This window comes from Kogia breviceps, chromosome 4 (assembly GCF_026419965.1).
Source record: "Kogia breviceps isolate mKogBre1 chromosome 4, mKogBre1 haplotype 1, whole genome shotgun sequence".
Taxonomy (NCBI): Eukaryota; Metazoa; Chordata; class Mammalia; order Artiodactyla; family Physeteridae; genus Kogia; species Kogia breviceps.
Genome location: NC_081313.1, coordinates 86,407,068 through 86,416,276, shown reverse-complemented (window position 1 = coordinate 86,416,276; position 9,209 = coordinate 86,407,068). Strand labels below are relative to the sequence as shown.

At 35.7% G+C, this 9,209-nt stretch overlaps 1 non-coding gene across 1 annotated transcript; it reads left to right on the top strand.

Moving 5' to 3' along the window:
* Nucleotides 1–932: 932 nt before the first annotated feature.
* On the top strand, nucleotides 933–1,039 carry LOC131756555 (U6 spliceosomal RNA). Its single transcript, XR_009335713.1, has one exon. It is a non-coding gene; the product is annotated as a U6 spliceosomal RNA (small nuclear RNA).
* Nucleotides 1,040–9,209: the final 8,170 nt, after the last annotated feature.

Genomic DNA, 9,209 nt, shown 5'->3' with positions numbered 1-9,209 from the left:
GGGGAACTTTCCTGGAAGACCCTGCAGCAGGGAGGGGTGGGGAGGAGGTGGAGAGAGTCAATGTATCATAAGCATCCTTAGAAGTATAAAAGGAAAGCAGAAGGGGGAGGAGGGAGACAGCAACATGTAAAAGACTTGGCCTGATGTTGCTGGCTTTGAAGATAGAAAAATGACACCCTGAAGCTGCAGGAGCCTCTTGGTACTTAAAGGACAAGAAAACGGATTCTCCCCTAGAGTCTCCAGGAAAGTAACACAGCCCTTATTTTTAACCCAATGAGATACATTTCTGACTTCTTACCTCTAGAACTATTAAAATAATGACCTGTGCTGTTTTAAACCACCAGGTTTGTGTTATTATTTTTTTTTTTTTACAGCAGCAATAGAAAAATAAAGTACTAGGTAATGGGTACATTAGTTTCATTATTCTCCCTACTTTTGAGTTTATTTCAAACTTTCCACAGTAAAACTTTGAAAAAATATTTTAAGATTCTGAGAATTTTCCATCACCAATTTTGTATTTAAAGTCCAATAGCTCAATAGCAAAAAGCTTAATATATGGACATATGAAATCTAACAACATGACCAGTTATGAAGATGCCCTTTATATATAATCAGAGACGTCACAATGTAGTATAACTAGTTGAGTAACATGGCACTGTTAAAAAGTAGGAAAAAAAAAGTGGGCAGTGTCTTCACGACATATTTGTGGTCACATATTTAAAGGCAAATATACCACATGACGAGATCATCAATTCGTAGATCAGAGAAGATGGTACACTCTTTATGTCATTTTGTATTGAATATTCATCTTTAATTTTAGAATTTTGGAAGTGAAGCATAGTTAAAACAACAAATCCCTCTTGTAAACCCTACATTTTTAGACCAAAAAGTCAAAGGGTGATAATGTATTATTTTCTTAAACTGTAATTTATGTGCTAGCTTCGGCAGCACATATAGTAAAATTGGAACAATACAGAGAAGATTAGAATGGCCCCTGCGCAAGGATGACATGCAAATTCGTGAAGCGTTCCGTATTTTTGATAAACCTATTCGCAGGGCAGGAATAGAGACTCAGACACAGAGAATGGACACGGGGGTGGAGAGAGGGGTGTGAGATGAATTGGGAGATTGGGACGGCCCTATGTGCACGGCCATGTGTAAAGCAGATAGCTAGTGGAACCTGCTGTATAGCACAGGGAGCTCAGCTCAGTGCTCTGTGGTGACCTAGATGGGTGGGATGGTGGGGGGATGGGAGTGGTGGGGGTGGAAAGCAGGCCCAGGGGGGAGGGGATATAGGTATACAAGTAGTTAATTCACTTCATTGTACAGCAGCTATACACCAATTTAAAAGAAACACCCTGTAATTTAATATTATATTTTTTAAATAAAATTATATTCTCAGGAATATTTTTATGTTATTATGGTAGATTGTGACTTTTTTTTTTTTTTTTTTTTTTTTTTTTTTTTTCCGGTACGCGGGTCTCTCACTGCTGTGGCCTCTCCCGTTGCAGAGCACAGGCTCCGGACGCGCAGGCTCAGCAGCCGTGGCTCACGGGCCCAGCCGCTCTGCGGCACGTGAGAGCTTCCCGGACCGGGGCAAGAACCCGTGTCCCCTGCATCGGCAGGTGGACTCTCAACCACTGTGCCACCAGGGAAGCCCCCAGACATTTTTTTTTTTTTTTTTTTTTTTTTTCTGTACGTGGGCCTCTCACTGTTGTGGCCTCTCCTGTTGCGGAGCGCAGGCTGCGGACGCGCAGGCTCAGCGGCCATGGCTCACGGGACTAGCCGCTCCGCGGCATGTCGGATCTTCCCGAACCGGGGCACGAACCCGTGTTCTCGGCAGGCGGACTCTCAACCGCTGCGCCACCAGGGAAGCCCCGACTGTGACTTTTTTGAAGGGTAGGTTTTTTTTTTTTTTTTTTTTTTTCTATCATCTGAAAAACAATTCTCTGTCCTCAAAGATACTTAATTTAATTTTAAAAAGACTACTTCACAGTACAAAGAAAACGGAGATTCCTTAATGACATCTTCCCTTTAAAAGACATTTTAAAGTAATAATAAAAGGTGATGTAGAAGAAAATGCTTTTCTCTAGGGTACATCAAATACGGATAAGCTTACCTAAAATGGTTCAAATTTCTCCACTGCAGCCACCGTAATTCAAGATTTTCTGTGGTAAATTTAAACTGCTTGTTCAGCCTTAAAACAAATTTTAATTTACCTGAGGCTTCACACTAGACCCAGTTCACTTAAAGTCGGACCCACTTTGACACCGACTCAGCCTAGTTTTTAAGTCGGATTCAGTCTGACTCCGGAAGCGGCGGGGTTTCTAAGCTGGACCCAGTGTGACCCCGGAACCGGCAGGGTTTCTAAGCTGGACCTAGTCTGACCCCGGAAGGAGTCTGACTTTTAGTCAGACCCAGTCAGACTTTAGTTGCTTCCGGACACAGCTCGGAAAAAGAAGTGCTCCAAGAGTCTCAAACTGAAATACAGTTTGCTCATAATGCAAAAGCTGCAGAGCTAAAATCTATTATCTGAGAGTTATTTATCCACCAGCTCCGAGGCAGCGAGAAAGAGAGGAACTTAAGCGGCTTAAAGGTACCTCAGCCTGGTTGCTCATTGCTGCTGGGGACCCTCAGGGGCCTCCTTTGGTTCCTTCTTTTAAAACCAGAGGTGTTAAGAGATAAGCTGAGGTATATTTTAAAATTTAAGAATTTTTTTGAGCGAAAATCTATTTGACTCGGCAGTGCCAAACCTGAAGTGGTTACTAGCACTCCAGCTGACAGGAGCTCAGAGAGCGACTTTCATAGAGAGAAGGTAGAAGCAAAGTAAGAAAATTGTTGATTGGCTACAGCTTGTAGCTTCGTTGGCCTTTGGACTTGGTTCTCTTTAGCGTTTTGATGTCGTAACCTTGAGGCATTTACAGGCTTAATTTCGGTTTGGTTACAGTAGGCAGCCAAGGTATTAGAGCCACATCAGTGAATGGACTCTCTGTTTAATTAATATAACAGAGCAAATTTAACATTAGTTCCCCATCACTGACTTTCAAAGCAGGATTCAGATTTTGCTTTATGCAATTCTAGTCTAAATAAATTTATAGCAAACAGCAGAGGTAAAAGCATTTTGAACTTCTGGACATAGGTGATGAAAGTGGCTATATTTTATTTTTTGTTTTCTGAATTTGGTCATCTTTCAAGAAAGAAAAAATGAAAACAAAACAAAACAGAGTACTTTTATTATAATTGTCTTATGTCATAATTGTGACTGTGAGTGAAATTGAAAAAAAATTATTTAAAATTTTACTCAACTAGCTCATTTTACAGGAATAGAAAATCTCACCAAATTAATAGAGGGCAAAGCATGAGATATATTTTTTAAACTGGTACTATTAATATGCCAATATTAGTAATTCAATTTTTAATAAGAAATTCCATATATAAGCTCTGTATGGTAGCAGTCAAAATGATTCTAATGAAGTAAGCAATGATTCTTCTCAAAAAGTATAACTGACTCCTGCCTCATACATATGAATCTGTTGTTATCTTTAATTTTCTAATTGCTTTTACATAATAAAACAGTATCTTAACATCCATAATGAACACTCACTGTGACTGTTGAGGGTAACTTTGATTCACATTCATATTCGAAAGTCTTTTGGAGTCATATCTACATATATGTTTCAAACAAACTGGTGTTTCACTGTTGGCCCCATGATGGAAAGGAGTGAGACTCTCTTGTTCATCTTTTAAACTACAGAAAAACTAGGAATTCACAAAGTAAAATCTTGTTAACTTCTTGCTAACTTTGTAAATTGAGTGATCAGTTTAGGTATAACAGTTTTTCACCAAAATAGACAGCTTTATAATAAAAGAAAAGGACTGATTCTCTTACGTTCATTAAAAGGAAAGAAAAAACATGACTACAACTGTCTAAGGAATATAATACATAAATGTAGAAACAGTTGTTAAACAAATCACACAGTTACTATCTATTTATATTTTTTTCTTTGCTCTCTCTTTTACTTTCTATCTTATTTCTCTCGATATTGCTATATTTATGTCATAAATTTTTATTAATAGAAAAGACCACTCATGATGAATATTCTATTAATTCATTGAACACTACTTTTTAAGTAAATAATGCATTATATACATCTTACCATAGCATTAATTTTTAATTTTCTTCTTCTTATTTTTATAAACTATACTTTTAGTCTCTGTATGCCCAAATTGCTTCACCAAACCCTGACTGATAAAGACTAGGATATCTCCAAGTTTTCAGAAAGAGGATGAATATAATGTCAAATACAAAATAATGATAACTCTAATAAATGTCGTTATAAAATAATATGACAAATATATAAAATATATGACAGTATGTAAGTATATAAAATATTAACAGTGTATGTGCTTATTGCTTTAAGAAAAATTTAAAAATGCATCTATTCAGTCAAACATTATAAACATTTTAGGGCTTTTAAAAATGTGTAGTTAACATTCTTTTATCCCATATGTTTTTACCACATTGTACAATAGAAGAGGAATCATTTTGGGGAAGGATACAAACCTTTTTGAAATAATGAGTAAATATTCACCTAAGCCATCATAATGAGACTCCTCAGAAGAGAGGGTATATAAATGTTGGTGTCCTTAGTATATTATTCATAATCAAAACTGTTAGGGTGGATAATATCTTCTAAGAAGAGAGGTTAACCTGAAGAGAAATAATGATTTTGGATAAAGTTCTAAGGAATTCCCCCATGTGTGGATAGGTAAAGGAGGAGGAGTCTTTAAGGAGACAGAAGGAAAACCTGTAGGGATAGGAAAAAAATTAGAAAATCGTGGTGTCATAAAAGTCAAGGAAAAACTCAAGAAGGAGGAAATGGAGCAGTAAGAGCCAAAATTTATTCAACATTGAAGAAGTTATTGTCAACTACCTGGAAAATGGTACAAACCTGAAAACCATGAGGATTGCAATCAAGTGGACAAAATAGGTACTAAAATAAGGAAATAATATTCTGATAAGTTGATATATTAAAATGTAGGGTGCCATTAAAATTGTCACAAGGATGACATTTTATAAAATTTTTATGTTTAAAAATTTTAAATATTTGGAGAATATCTAAATCTTCTCTTGAAGTCATTCCTTGGGTTTGGTGACATGATGTTGATTAATTATATGCATGAAAATGGTTTCTGTAAAATGGTAGGGTTTAACTTTCATAGGATGGGGATTGCAGAATAAAAGAGAATAAATGGGAGATAAGTGTGTAGAACTTATATAAAAAATTTGTGAAGAGAAGGAGAGAATTAGAAAATAGTATCATTAGTGGTCTGAAATTCCTAATAAGCTTGTAAAACATAGTTAGGATAATTGATTGAGTATATTAAAAGATCATGATACTTGAGATGTCCGAATGAGTGGAGGAGGTGGTCCTCAGAGGCATAGAGATGATGGACTTGAGAATTGGTTATGAATTCTTGTGGAAAAAGAAATTATGGGAGGTTGATTTAGGATCTTGGACAGAGACTATAGGCAAGTGCCAAAGTCTGAAGTGAATGTGTATGTGTGTCGAGGGGGGTGGGGGAAGGTATTGGATGGTAGTAGTGGTGATGCAAGAGATTAAAGATAAAAGTTGGGCACATAAAAAACAAAAATACTTTAGGTAAATATACTTTATTTATTCTCTTGTGATAGTAATATTTTCTAAGTCATTTGCTCTGTGTGAGATTTGGCCTTCCTAAGGACAACAGGGCATAGTATTCCATTTTCTCCACAAATAAAAATAATTGCACAGAGATAACATACATCAGGAAGACACATTATAGATCACACGGTGGTTAAAGATTATCTCTGATTCATTGTGTGAGTAGTAGATACTCTTTGCTAAATTGGGTATTAGACAAAGCCAGAGTTAAGAGTAAATGCTTAGTTGGAAATATATTGCTTCTAAAGAAATATGCTCATTTAATTTTCATCTCTATTTGAGAAGTGTTAGAAAAAGCAACAATTATTTTAAAAACCACCATGCTGTTACCTTTTTGTCTCAGAATCATCCTAATTATGGTTCAGATATTGAGCAATATTCAGTGACTGTCATCACTACACTTTGAGCACTGAGACTGCAGAAGGCAGATAAAAAGCTCATAGTCCTTCTATTAGACACACCATACAGTTTTATTGCAACATAAATACATTTTGTCATTTCTGATGTTTTAAAAATATCTTTTTTTCTTCCCAAACTGACAACCATTAATATATTTTTAAATGAAGAAACATGTTCTACTATTTTATACTACCATTAATTTTTCAAAGAAATGCCAAAGAGTATAATATTGTACACATACATGGTTTACCAACCAGCTTAAGATATAAAGCGCACAACATATTGAAGCTCCTTTAAAGCTCCCTAACTCATGTCCTTTCCTCTTCATTCCTCCTTCCACAAAGGATGGTATTATTACATTTTCATATGTGTTCTCAAACTTTTAATACATATGTATGTATCCACAAACATTTTATATTTTTGCATTGTAGATTTTAAAGTTAAATATAACAAATAGTTTTGTATAATTTGTTTTTTCAGTTCATTAGTTTATGACATTCATCTGTGTTGATAGTATAACTCAAGTTAATAATTTTCATTAATTATTAGTATTTTGTTATACAGTTCACCCTTGAACAATGCTAGGATTGGGGCACTGACTCCCCGCATGGTTGAAAATCTGCATATAACTTTTGACTCCCCCAAAACTTTACTAATAGCCTACTGTTGACTGAAAGCCTCACTGATAATATAAAAAGTCAATTAACACATATTTTGTATGTTATATGTATTATATACTGTATTCTTACAATAAAGTAGGCTAGATAAGAGAAAACGTTATTAAGACAATCATAAGAGAAAATGCATTTATAGTATTGTGTTGTATTTATCGATACGCTAAGTTTACATCGTCTGTTTACAAAATGAATTGTCTATCAATACCTATATAAAATTGTCTTATATGATACAAAATACTATATATCTTATATATATTATTAACACTAGACATCAAAAATGAAAAGATAATGTGAAAAAGAAATTCATATTTATTTACAGGTATAACGATTCATGCATTGATAACAATGAAGAAGCAATATGCTTTCTTTATGGTTGCCTAGCGTATATACTAATGAATAAATTATTGAACATGTTTATGCCATACAGTATTAGTCATATTCATATTACAGTCTTGGAAACATTGTTTCATTTCCTTAAAAAAAGTGCTTACTTGTGATGATAGGCTGGTATGTAGTTTCTCCTAGTTATGAGAGAGGAGCATATGCTACAGTAATATAATTCTTTGAAAACAAAGCAAAACAGTAATAAAACTAAGACATTATTAGTTTTATATTAAATATCACTTTATGCCTGTGTAAGATAGGCTATCCTCTTCAATACAAGTCTTGTATACAATGTTCTACACGATGAAAACTTAGGTAATGCTGTTGGTGATGATGCAGAGATGTCTCATACATTTTTTGCTGTACAGTTATTAGATCTTCACACAAAGACACTCACACAACAGATAGGTTTATTAACTGTGTGGCATCATGATTATTTACTATTTATTATGTGGAAGTGGATCATCATAAAGATCTTTATTCCCATTGACTTCATGTTGAGTAGGCTAAGGAGATGGAGGAAGAAGATGGGTTGGTCTTGATGTCTCAGGGCTGGCAGAGGCAGAATTGGTGGAAAAGGTGGAAGGAGAGGCAGACACACTCAATGTAACTTTATGGAAATACATTGTAATTTCTGTCTGACTTTTTTGGTTTTTTTCATTTGTCTAAAAATATTTCTATAGGTACCTATTCCTCTTCCACTGTTTGCTTTAGTTTTAGTGCCCATATCATAGAAGGGTCCATGTTATAAAAGAAGTCAAAAACAGTCTTGATAAGTCAGAACCGTTCTGCAAGATTGTCTAATGTCAGTTTGTTTCCTGGCACTGCTTCTTCTACATGTTCTTCCTCCTTGTCTGGCACTGGTTCAGAACACTCACCACCATCGTGTTGTCTTCTGTTAATTTCTCTGTTGTGGTGTCTGTTAGCTTTTGAATATCTCCAAGATCCTTCACCTCCCACCTTTTTTGCCGTGTCCACAATCTCTCTCATGATTTTCTTGATTGGCTCTTTCAGAATTCTGTGAAGCCTACCCAACATCTAGACAGTTTTCTTTGATAGGAATTTATTGTTTTGGGCTTGATGGCTTTCACAGCTTTTACTATAACAACGATGGCATCTTCAATGTTGTAATCTTTCCAGACTTTCATGATGTTCTCTCTATTGGGATTTTTTTTCACAGAATTGACAATCCTCTCCACAGAATGCTGTGTAATGAGCCTTAAATGTCCTTATGACCCCCTGATCTAGAGGCTGAATTAGCAATGTTGTGTTTGGGGGCAAGTAGACTACTTCAGTGACTCTGGTGTTGACCTCATGGAGTTCTAGGTGGCCAGGGGCATTGTCCAATATCAAAAGAACTTTAAAAGGCAGTCCCTTACCAGCAAGGTACTTCCTCACTTCAGGGACAAAGTATCAAGGGAACCAATCCAGGAAAAGTGTTCTCATTGTCCAGGCCTTCTTGCTGTACAACCAAAAGACTGGCAGCTGGTGTTTTTCTTTTCCCGTCAGGGCTCAGGGTTAGCAGCTTTACAGATAAAGGCAGTTCTGATCATAAACCCAATTGTATTTTCACAAAACGGTAGAGTTAGACTATTCCTTCCTGCCTTAAATCCTAGTGTTTGATTCTCCTCCTTACTAATAAATGTCCTTTGTGTCTTTTTTATTTTTCCAGATAGGGCACTTTTGTCTGCATTAAAAACTTGTTGAGGCAGATATTTTTTCTCCTCAATGATTTTCTTAATGTTGTCTGGAAACCTGTCTACTACCTCTTGGTTGGCAGAAACTGCTTCTCCTCTTATCTTGACATTTTTTAAAGCCAAACCTCTTTCTAAAATCATCAAACCATCCTTTGCTGGTTATCCATCTTTTGATCCCTCAGCTTCCTTGTGCTTTAAGTTGCCATATAATGACTTCACTTTTTCTCGAATCATATTAGAGTCTATAGGTATCCCGCACCCACTGAAAATCTGCACTCAATACAAGAGTAAAAGGTATTTCACAAAAAAGTAGAAGGTTTTCGTGCCTGCTGGTGTACCTGCAGTGA